Source organism: Helianthus annuus, chromosome 12 (assembly GCF_002127325.2).
Source record: "Helianthus annuus cultivar XRQ/B chromosome 12, HanXRQr2.0-SUNRISE, whole genome shotgun sequence".
Taxonomy (NCBI): domain Eukaryota; kingdom Viridiplantae; phylum Streptophyta; class Magnoliopsida; order Asterales; family Asteraceae; genus Helianthus; species Helianthus annuus.
This window is the reverse complement of record NC_035444.2, coordinates 158106550-158119407: the sequence shown is the minus strand read 5'-3', so window position 1 is coordinate 158119407 and position 12858 is coordinate 158106550.

Below are 12858 nucleotides of genomic sequence, written 5' to 3'. Positions count from 1 at the left end.
CATTCGTTGCCCAACCAAGCATACCATATCAGCGTTGTGCGACCGGACTACTCGCACCCGCTGCCTACGCTTGGTTTGCATCCAACTTATTTCTATTCAAAACTCGGTCTAGCACCTCATCGCTAGGATCAAGGGAATCGAAATTCTATCTGTGTCTTATCGGCACGCATGACACTGCCTCATGAAACAGAGTTAATATGGGTAAAGCATGGTGGATACGCCGCTGGTACTTCCTATATATAAGTGTTTTAACCATATTAACGAACTTTTGTGGGAAGGTGCCACATGGGGCCCGATGTAAGTTATTTTTCCATAGTATTAAGGAAAACCTATTTTTATAAAATTTTTACTAAAACCGTTGGACAAATGAAATTCCTTACAACATGGAGAAAACATTGAATCAGTTTGGCTCCGTGCCCAATGAAAATTTCATAAGTCCAATTCTTTCCTTAAAAACCTTTGCAATGACCGACAGGAATCTTCCCGAGAACGAGGATTCGACAGTCGAGTTCCGCTCGAACCCACGTTGTAGGAAAGTTTTCTTAAAACTTATTTTGCCACCTGATTCTTTTAAAATGTAAAACTCAAAACCTGTTATCAAATAACAAAACCCTCCACATAACGCTGGTGTGGACATCAAAACGGTCGACACCGCGCCATGAGGAGATTTTTCTTAATTAACTTCGGAAATTAATCGAGTATTGGTAAGTTTAAAACGCTATGGAATTGCTTTTTGTGTGTGTTATCACTTTTAACTAATCGAATCGTATCTTCTCTCCGTTCTCACTCGTCAAATCTTAATCGATCGCTCGTTATCTAGACGCTATTAATCTCTACTCTCAATCGCATCAACTCTTACGACCCTACTATTGGATTAATTTCGGGACGAAATTTCCTAAAGGAGGGGATACTGTAACAACCCGCACCTTCGTGCGTTGTTACTACTCGATACACTCGTTACGCCTAGCACCGGAGATTCGGATCATAATGTAACTATATCAATTATATCGCTAAATCGAAGTATAATCGAATGATTACGCATATTCTATCATTAGTACAAACCTATTTTGCATAACACTCATGATAATGTCGAGTAAAGGCCTAATCTACCCTTCTCGATAAGCGTGAGGTGTCAAAACGTAAGTAATCAACGCTAACAAGGACTATCGGGTGAGTGCTATGACTCCAGCCGTCATGACGATGATAGCAATACGAGTAAGTAGTGCCCCGGTAATCATTGTGGCACATCACATCGAAGAACGCACTCGAAGGCACGCGTAACTCGATCAACGCACTGAATATTGGATACATAAATACGTATATACGGCCCTTTTGTGATTAATAATAATAAATAATTTAATAATTATATAAATATATGAAAATATGGTTCAAACCGTCGAAATCGCACCAAAAACGGGATCAAAAGGCTTCCGAACGGATCAATTCGATCAGGCTAGTCCAATTGGTCAGACCGGCCCAATCAGATAGGCCAGTCCGATCGGATGGACCAGCCGATCGGATGGGCCAGTCCGATCGAATGGGCCAGTCCGATCGAATGGGCCAGCCGATCGACTGGGCCAGCCGATCGACTGGGCCAGCCGATCGACTGGGCCAGCCGATCCAGTCACTATTTTGCCTTCCTTTCTCCTTCCTTGCCTATAAATACCCCTCCATTCACTCCCAAACACTTGTGTTGCTGCTCCTAACCGACCAAGACGCTCCAGCCCTCAAATCTCTCGATTTCTTCCGATTCTTGTAAGTTTTCAACCCGAATCTTGTACTTTCTTGATCCAAATGCAATCCTTCATCTTTCTATCTTTCAAATCCCAATTTTCAACCGTGAAATCAACGGATTTGGGCTGTTCTAAGGTGATGTCACCACAAAGTTCTTCAAAGGTGATGTCATCCCATGAAGAACAACTCAGATTCGGATGATTTACGTACGATTTTTCACGAATCTCAACCAAATCAATGTTTTTCTAATCAAAGGGCCACGGATTTGGGATGTTCGGATAGATTTCATCACAAAGTTCTTATGAACTTCAAGTGTTGACCTCATATCATCAAGAACAACTCAGATCCAGGGCATTTCCTAAGTAAAATCAAGGCTTTTACCTCAGATCTATACATAAAATGATCGATTTCGGGTTAAACACGGAAAAACCGACAAAAACGACCAAATCTGATGAACGGGGTGATTCCCGGCCGTTAAAACAGGTCGGAATTGACGGGATTTCAGTTGCTAAACACCTCATCATAACGACTCGACTCAAAACGCCGAAAAACGCTCGAAAAATCATCAAAAACAGCCGAACAGGATGGCCAATCGAGTGGCCCAATCGATCGAACAGACCAGTCGATCGAGTGGCCCAATCGATCGAACAGACCAGTCGATCGAGTGGCCCAATCGATCGAACAGGCCAATCGATCGAGTGGCCCATTCGATCGAACAGGCCAATCGATCGAGTGGCCCATTCGATCGATCAGGCAGTCCGATCGACCAGGCCCATCCGTCCGATCGATCAGGCCCATCCGTCCGATCGATCAGGCCCATCCGTCCGACCGACCAGGCCCACTCGATTGAGTGGCCTGTTCGACTGGGCCAGCCCAATTTCACTATTTTGTCCGATTTTAACCCAATTTTGCCCGATTTCACGCAAATCGATACCGTTAACGCATAGTAATCTATCACTCACGTAAATTGTCTGAAATCAGGACGTTCTCCGGCACCGATTCCGCAAACCTAACCGAATACGCGCTGTGAGTATACTTGACCCCTTTTATCGAATTTTGGGTGTAACATACGTTCCATAAAAACCGAACTTATCAAACGAATGATTCAATTTGACAATTTATCACTTGCGAATAACTGTTTGCATAAATATACGTGATGCTAGTTACATGTATGCTAGGACTTATACTCGTGACGTCCCACCAACAACTAGTATAGTACTATTTCGCCCGACGGGGTCTAGTTATGCCAGAGTCGAGCATCGAGGACTTAGCTGGTAGTATCAGTTTTGTGAGTATATATGTCGTGTATTACGTTTATGCATGTGGAAATTCGCAGCACTTTTAATCTATCATACTACACATATCAAACCTGTATACTCGCCAATACTTTTGTATTGACAAAGTTTTAACGTATGTTGCAGGTTTAGCCGAAGTTTACATCAAATCAAGCTAGGAAGTCTAGAAACGCATCTAAAATCTAGGTTGTCGGATTTGAATTGTTCGAGAGGACAAGAAATCCGTGATAACTTACGTGATTGTATTGTTTGTTAGTATGGGATGACAAATGTAATAAATATTATCGCAATATAGTTGTTATAGATTCTCTTGAGCAATCTGATTCGCCTAGTGCCGCGCCCCGATGATTCCGCCATCGGTTGGGGTGTGACATCTGGCGCCGCCGCCTTGTGTAGCACACGAAGTTGCCGGAACCCTAACCGGACAACCCTTCCCAAAACCCTGCAGTCCCTCTCTTCTCGTATGGCCTTCTCTTTCCCTCTCTAACGTCGTTGTGACGCCGACTTCGATTGACGCCGGTGGGAGCCAGACCAGTGGTAGTAAGGGGAGGCGTGGTGTCGATGTCGGTAGAGGCACGGTGGATGACGCGTGTTGTGGGGGGAAAGGAGTGTGGAGTGGTGTCCGGCGGCCGGCGGCCGGATTTGGTGGTGCCTGGGATGGATGGTGGAAGGGTGATAGTGGGTTGATGTGAGGGTTTTGAGTTGAGAAAGTGATGGTGTACGGCTGTATTAATGTTATATTATTATAGCAATAAATTTACTGTTCATTACCTTCGTTTATTAATAATAATAATAATAATAATAATAATAATAATATATGTATGTATGTATAATAGTAGTATATTTTTTGAAGCTATCAGCTATGATTTGAAGAGGCATGACGTTTCGGTAGCCGATGGTGTATGTATGTTAAACTAAATAAAAATAAAAATCCTTTTGTACACGTGTCATTCTGGTAATTTCTAATCTTTATTTTTTTTATTTATCTCTTTTATTAAATAATAATAATATTAATATTAATATTAAACAACAATTTAACTAAATCTATTTATCTCTTTTGTTTTCATAATTTAAAATTGATTTCTTTTTTAACTCTAAAGTTTCGATTTTTGGCAATTTAAGTCTAAAGTTTCAATCTTTTGTATTTTAACTCTTTTGATTAATTAAAATTTTCACATCTAATTCAAAAGTTTTCATCTTTTGCAATTTAACCCCTTTAATATTTTTTTTTACTTTCAACCCAAAGCTTTTCATCTTTTGCAATTTAATCTCAACACTTTTTTACTTTCAACTTTGGTCTCTTATATATTTTTCATCTTTCATAAGTTCTGCGTTTAATTTGTCGCTCTAAGTTTCTCAGTTAACACGCCGCAACGTACGTGTGATGATCAACGTTTTTTCATCTATTTTTTCCTGTTTGACATGTCCATCACAGCGCGTCTATTTTTCCCCGTTTGATAGGTCTGTCACAACGTGCGAGTCAAAGATCGACTTAGTTATTTTTTCTCGGTTTTACACACGGGCTCGTGGTCATGTGAGAAACATTTTCCTTTCATCTAACATGATATATAAGTAATGAATCCCCCGTCGCATTGCGACGGGTGGTAATTCTAGTGTAATTATTGTGGCAAGATTTAATCAAAGGGGTATGTCTTGTTTAACAAAGGGGCATGTATTAATTAAAGAAGTATATATGTGTGGTTTTTTTTTTTTTTTTTTTTTTTTTTTTTTTTTTTTTGTAAAAAGTCATCGCTTTTCATTTTAGAAAGGCAACCTAAACAAAGGTATGTGTTAAGCTTAAGCAAAGGGGTATATGTGATTTTTTAAAAGCCATAACTTTTCATTTTAAAAAGGCAACCCGAGTTGCTTTTTGTAGAGTTACGAGTTAACGTTAACCCGCGCGTTGCGACGGAATACTGATTATCATTCTCTTTAGCATAGATTATGAGATACGAAAATCTTTTATTTAATACGAAACATTCATTTAATTTTCTTTATCCCAGCATACAACACCACATTAAAGAGTTTTACTTCAACCTTATTTTATAACTAGAGGGTAGGCCCGTGCGATGCACGGTATGACCAACAGTTAGTGTCCTTCATTTTGTTGTGCGTTCGGGGAAAATGTTTATGTATGGATAAAAGATAATTAGCCAAAAGACAATGTAAGAGAAGCCATACAAAACGTGATAAGAGCTTGTACCATAAGCCGGCCACATAAAATTTAAGGCGTGTATAGCACAGGAAACTTTGTTTGCGGAATCTGTTTAAGAACAAACATGTATGCCAAGTCTAAAAACATACATTACAGGGACAATGGTTAGATCAGCCTTACTTTAACACATATTATTACCTTGCTGGTGAACACATTTACTCTATGTTTAGGGCACAATTTGATTAGGTTGCTGATACTAAATTGAATATCACACCAAATTACAATAGCAGTTTATATTGCTACTATTCATCCAAATCAAGCACCTTAAATAAGTCAGTGTTTCTCTATATTCAAAAAACGAACTATAACTGACGATTATTAAATTGCAACAGTCAATTCAATCCAAATACTGCAATAGAAACATATCCAATCGAATCACAATTATATCAACACGTTTTAAATTTCAAACGGTTAAACCTCATAAGGGTCTAAGATGAAAACTGGCTCATTCGTATCCCAAAGTTTTTAAATACTAAAATTAAAAAAAAACAAATAAGAATTACTAAATGATATTGAATAAAATTTAAACAAAGACCAAATACAAAGATAATGGTAAAGTAAGGCTGATCGAATCGAATTATATGTGCCACTATACAAAATTTAATTTATATTAAACTTTAAATAAATTATCTTTGACGCTTCTTATAAAAAATGAATTGGATTATCTAATTAATAGATTTGAACCCATCGATGTGGTAGTACAGGAATTCGTTGCCTAATTGGCGAATCGTAGCAGGTGTGCTTGTGATTTACAGGCTGTAATACCATTTCTTATTGAATATTCTGTTGTCATTTCTTTTGGCAATGAGGCCAATGGTACCACCTTCATACCAATATCCTTCAAACTTTGAGATCAAACTATACTGACACTTTTATAACGAAAAATAAGTACAATCCATTCCTTGATCATTTACCAGAGTTCAACACCCAAATAGAAAACTGCAACAAATTCTTTCCATCTTAATGTCCGACACTTACCATTTGTAAAGCTTTGATGTATCTCCAAGTCTCAAACAATGAGTGTATATAAACTAACACAAAAGCCCTTGCAGGTCAAGTGAATGTAATAAATTACCCATTTATTCATACATTAGAGATTTTAGGTTAAAGAAAACCCGACTATACTACTTACATTTATATCAAAAAACTCCAATACCAAATAAAACCTGTCTATACTACTTAAAATTCTTTAACCATATATAAGAGTTGTTAGCCCGCTATGTAACTGGAAGCCAATTGAACGTAGGTGATTAAATCTGTAAGAATCGGCTTCTTTTCGTCTACAAATATGTAAAAAAAACGTTAACTAAAATGATTTCTTTTTCTAGGAACATTAATCAAAATATATAACAAATCTGTTTGTTTCAAGAAATACATACCTGGATTCGAAGTTAAAGCTGCTTGAGATGCAATGATGTTATCCAGCATGGGATAGAAAAAACCGCAACAATAGAGTTTATCTTTAATAATTGCTAATGCCTTCGCTCCATCACAACTTTATAGACATGCCAAAATTCTACCAAAACTTCCTATAATCATTTTCTCTTTATTAACTTAATTCAAAAATAATGTAAGCACTTAGGGTGAAGGGGGTGCTCACCTAATAGGTGAGTCCCCTCTCTTACGCCAAACCAATCCCCGTGTGCCACGTCAACTCCCCTCTTAAACTCCCCTAACACCCCCATTTGATGGCGCCACTCCCCTCTTAGGTGAATTGGGTTTTTTTTTTAAAAAAAAAAAAAAAAAAAAAAAAAGAAAAGATGTGACTGGACCAAGTCTCCCTCTCTCCTCCCCCCTCTTCGGCAGCCCACCACCGATATCTTCCCTCTCTCTCTTCACCGCTTTTGTTGGCGGCACTCTACCGAAGCGGCAGGGGGGGTCCCCGATTGCAAATCGGTGGGTACCCCGCCCACCCTTACACTCGCCGGAATCCTAGATTGATGATGTAGAAACCCAATACCTTGTGTCGCCTCCAAAACCGAACATTTAAGAACCCCAATCTGAACCCGAACCCCGGAGCCGTACGTCGCTGTCATCGGAGGTCCAAATGACCTCCGATATTGATGTCGTTGCTGATGTTATTTCGTTGGAAAGACGGCACGCCGCCACGAAACCACTGCCGCCGCACACCATGCCCCGTTTTTCTCTTCCTCCGCTCGATCACAGGCCAAACAACGTCAACAACCGACGACACCAGCCACCGGAGCTCCACCGCCCATGGTGGCAGCCGGTCGTCCCCCTCTCTCATACTCACCTGACTCTCTCTCTCTCTCTAGAAAGTTGCAGTGGGTGTGTTTGTCGAGTAACAATCTGAAGTTTGTGTTTGTCTAGAAAGCTATAATATTTGGGGCTAGGGTTTGGTGCAAATGAGGGGAGGAAAGAAAGATAAAAGGGATTATATAGTGGGTTGGGCTTACACTGTGTATACCAACCGAGTTTAATGAAAACTTTAAATACAATATAATGCCCACCGTTTTATATTCAGTTATTCACCTATTAAATGAAAAAACCAAGTCATTTACATGAAGTAAGTAAATTAGTAACCGTCTACACCATTTCATATTACCTTTTAAATGCATAAAATTAAATCTATTTACTTTAATATAGTATAGATAAGTTACAAATCAATATAACTTTTGAGCTTCTTTAGATTAAATAGGTTGATCAATATTGTTTTAAGTGTTGAATTTATAACATCATAAATTTTGACTTTAAAACACTAACATGCAACTAAACTTTTGATTATATATATAGATAATGGCCTAATTTTCGGTTCATATCAATGATACAATAAATGGGATTATGAATCAAAGAAATTTTTTAACTAAAATGCATTAAATAAAGTTAAGTCAAAAGAAGATTTAGTGGACGTTGAAGACAGACAATTAAAAGATTTCACCTGTTTGCATTACTATTACACAAACTCAAATATCACATATGAAAACAAAAGCCCCTACAACATCATATCCTTTTTCACCAATCCAACATATGTATTATATTATTCTTTTACTTGAACAGTACAACAACAAATATTCAAATATCATACCTACGTTTACAAAATCTCATCAAATCAAGTATCAACATATATATTTGTAATTATTTAAATGATGTTATCTAGCCCTAACTAAGTCTATTTTGATCATCAAAAGTTAAACAACAATCAGTTAAATCTTCATGTAAAATCTCACATGATTTCAATTCTATCCGCATAACGCTTACGCAAACGATAACACACTGAATCAGCAAACCTAATCGAATGGATTGTTAACAATTTACATTATCATACACACACTCCATCAAAATTCTATGATTATCTACAAAATCGTTATGTAAAATCTCATTTAAATTCAACCATATTTGCATAATGCTCACACAAACTAAATCACAGTGAATCAGCAAATCGAATAATATTGATTATTAACAATTTTCACATCTCATGCACGCAATTCATTGAAACCATATAGAAAAAGAAAACTTAATCAGATATCACTTTATCCGATTGATTACCAACAATTTACATAATTATACACTCAATCTATTGAATTACACTTGGGATAGGCAAACTGATTAAAATTGCTACAACCCAACAACCTTGTCAATCCTCCAAAAAAAAACAACAAATTGTAATCACGGATAAACATTTCATTGAAACAATTTAACAAAATTTAAAATACTACCTTAGATGTCGATAATAACTGGTGGGTTGGTTTTGGGGTGTTCTTCGGGTTTTTTAATCGGGTTTCGGGTTTTTCGATTCGGGTTTTTCTGGTTTTCAAAACTAAATATTTAACCCGATAACCAAACCTTTCTAGGTTCGGTTTCTTCAGTGTTCGGGTTAAATGGTTTGGGTTAGAACGGGTTGGGTTAGATCGGGTTTTGGGTTAGAAAATGAACTAGGTTAACAAATAAATACAACCTTCTAAAATTTAAAATATCAATATTAGTTATTAGCGAACACTACAAAAACAATTTTATAAAAACAACTCTTCTATAGTAATTTAATACAGATTATAAATTGTAAAATGCATCCTGTCTTTTAATTAGAAACAAACTATTAATTGTAACATGTTTAATTCCATACATTATATATTATATGTTGTGATTTTAAACTTTTAAAAATTGGAGATATGGATGGAATTAGTGATTTAAAATTTTTAGAAGATATGGTTGGTTGCATCATGGAATAGGAAAGGATTATTAGTTCCTTTTAAAAGATATGACTATACGTAGAAAATATGTTAATTGTTTTAAAGTTATTTCGGGTTTTTCGGGTTAAACCGTTTACCCTTTATTCAACCCGTTAACCAATCCATAGAACTATATTCGGGTTCGGGTTTACAGTTATTCGGTTACTAGTTCTTCGGGTTTTGTCTACTTCGGGTTCGGGTGACTTCGGTCTCGGTTTGGGTTTCGGGTTTCGGTTAAAAAAGACAGCCCTAGTTTTGATTTGCGAATGATGATATTAAAGAAAGGGATGTGGGATGTCGAAGAATCTGGTATCGGCATAAGTGGTGAAAATTAAAGGGTGTGTCGATTGAATAAAGTTGAAAAGTGACAATGGATTTTATTTAGTTTCTTTAATAGGGTATGGAAGGTAATAAGAAAGATTGAGATTATTTAAGGGGTGTGTCAATTGGTTAAAGTTGAAGCCGCATGGAATTTATTTAATTTGTTTTATTCTTTAAGCAAATAAAGGGGGTGTGTCGATAGGGTATAGTTACAATATTAAGAATGTGAAAGGGAATGTGTGAAAAGGTGGCAAATGGCATGGGAGAAGACGCGTCGGTTAAGTGAGTTTTAGTGGTGTCCATTGTTGCTTTTTGTGAAAAGGTGGCAAATGGCATGGGAGAAGACGCGTCGGTTAAGTGAGTTTTAGTGGTGTCCATTGTTGCTTTTTGTGAAAAGGTGGCATTAATCTTTTCCAAACATTGAAGTTTTCTTTCTTTTCAATTGATTCGGTGTATAAAGTTGAAACGGTTTAATCGAAACCGATGAAGAAACACTGATCTAATTAGGGAGTTAATTAGATTGGTTTATGTTCCTTTAATAATGGTTAATCTTCTTATGGATATTTGAGCTCCGACTTGGTAATCGATCCTGCAAAACAGAACACCGTTACTCGTTAAGAGGGGAATGTGGGGGTTTCCCTCTTAACCAGGCTCCGGCGTGAGAATAAGCGACTGCTTTGAGAGTAATTAAGAGCTAAGAGTGAGAGTAGAGGGAATAGAATATTTAACCTGTGGAATGAGGTCTCTATTTATAGCCGGAGAGGTGTAAGGGGTTATGGGCTGATGGGCCTTGGGCCGGAAGCGGACAACAAAACGGATATGCTCTTTGTCTCACTGGCGTCGACCGCTTAGTGGCTTCTAGACGTTCCTCGGTGCTGGCGCACCTTGATTGGAGCCACGTGTCACTGCTGTCGGCCTTGTTGTCCTTCTGTCATCAGCAGACAAGTGGAGATCGTGGGACAGTTGTCTCCGTCCTCTGATTGGTGCCACGTAGGCGTCCTTGTGTACTTCTCGTCAGACGATCGTGGCGCACGATTGACCAGAGCCTGCTGGACGCTCATTGGCTCCTTTTACTGCCACTTGTACCTTATGTACCACTGTAGGTAGCCGTGCGCTTCCCTACTGTGTGGTTCTTGTTGGACATCAACTAACCCGCGCGGGGTTAGTATGCTCATTTGTTCCATTGTTTTATGCTAAGTGTTGATATCTGAGTCTCTTGTGGGCCCTGCCTCGCGCGGGATAGACTACAACGTGTTGTAGGTCGCGCGTGGATCTTATTAATAAGTTTTCTGAAATAAGGAGTATGGTCTCACGCGCAACCTGGGCGGAGGTTTGCGCGACTTTTTGGGACCATACCCCTTCAGTGTCAATTACTGTTGAAAGCAAAAGTTGCAATGGTTAAATCGATTTGAACCAAAATATCATATGATTTGCAACGGGTCGCGAAGTTTGACGTATTTAATTGTTTGACTTAAAACACGACTCTTGAAGTTTAAGTAAAAGAAAAAAGACATGATTCTTGAAGTTTGACTTAGAAAAAGGGGTGTGTATATTGGGACATGTTGGTTTGGGTTATATGTTTATTAAGGCAAGGGTATTAGTAAAATGTGTGATGTAAAGAGACACAACTTTTGACTTACTCTAAGGCACCCCAAGTTACTTTTTGTAGGGGGTATTAGTAAAAGGTGTGATGTAAAGAGACACAACTTTTGACTTACTTTAAGACACCGCAAATTACTTTTTGTAGGGTTATGTAATATAATTTCACCACAATTTATTATTTCACGTTTCCGTTACAATCACGAACCTTAATTTAGGAGTTAGTATCATTAGAATCGCGTTTCCTTTATATTTTCCCAAATATAAGTGCCTATTTGCCTTCAGATTTGTTATTCTAGGGTTAGGTCTAGATCTCAGCTTTCGAAGAAACTTTTAATCAATTTACAGTTTGATTATTTTGATTATGTTGTTTAGATATATATGTAAGTTTAACTGAGTTAGCTGCAATGGAAATTTCATGCCGTTAGTTGTTTATTTGTGCTCACACACAATGTTAGTTATAGTTAATAATGTTTAGGGGGTGGGGGTGGTCATCACGCACTCATCACTCACAACACCCAATCAACTTTCGCCATGTCATCAACCATTTTTTCACCATTCACAACCTTTTTTAGTGGCAATGGTCATCACTCACAACACCCAACAATAAACCCTCACATCCATTTATCACTGACACCCCCATCACTCGTGAAATATATCACGCACACAATATCATCACTCGTGAACAAAGTTGATGGCGGTGGAAAAGATCAAAGTTACACGCGTGAAAATAGCCCATCACCACCCCGCCTCCCCTTATGTATATGAAGAAACACTGATCTAATTAGGGAGTTAATTAGGTTGGTTTATGTTCCTTTAATGATGGTTAATCTTCTTATGGATATTTGAGCTCCGACTTGATAATCGATCCTGCAAAACAGAACACCGTTACTCGTTAAGAGGGGAATGTGGGGGTTTCCCTCTTAACCAGGCTCCGGCGTGAGAATAAGCGACTGCTTTGAGAGTAATTAAGAGCTAAGAGTGAGAGTAGAGAGAATAGAATGTTTAACCTGTGGAATGAGGTCTCTATTTATAGCCGGAGAGGTGTAAGGGGTAATGGGCTGATGGACCTTGGGCCGGAAGCGGACAACAAAACGGATATGCTCTTTGTCTCACTGGCGTCGACCGCTTAGTGGCTTCTAGACGTTCGTCGGTGCTGGCGCACCTTGATTGGAGCCACGTGTCATTGTTGTCGGCCTTGTTGTCCTTCTGTCATCAGCAGACAAGTGGAGATCGTGGGACAGTTGTCTCCGTCCTCTGATTGGTGCCACGTAGGCGTCCTTGTGTACTTCTCGTCAGACGATCGTGGCGCACGATTGACCAGAGCCTGCTGGACGCTCATTGGCTCCTTTTACTGCCACTTGTACCTTATGTACCACTGTAGGTAGCCGTGCGCTTCCCTACTGTGTGGTTCTTGTTGGACATCAACTAACCCGCGCGAGGTTAATATGCTCATTTGTTCCATTGTTTTATGCTAAGTGTTGATATCTGAGCCTCTTGTGGGCCT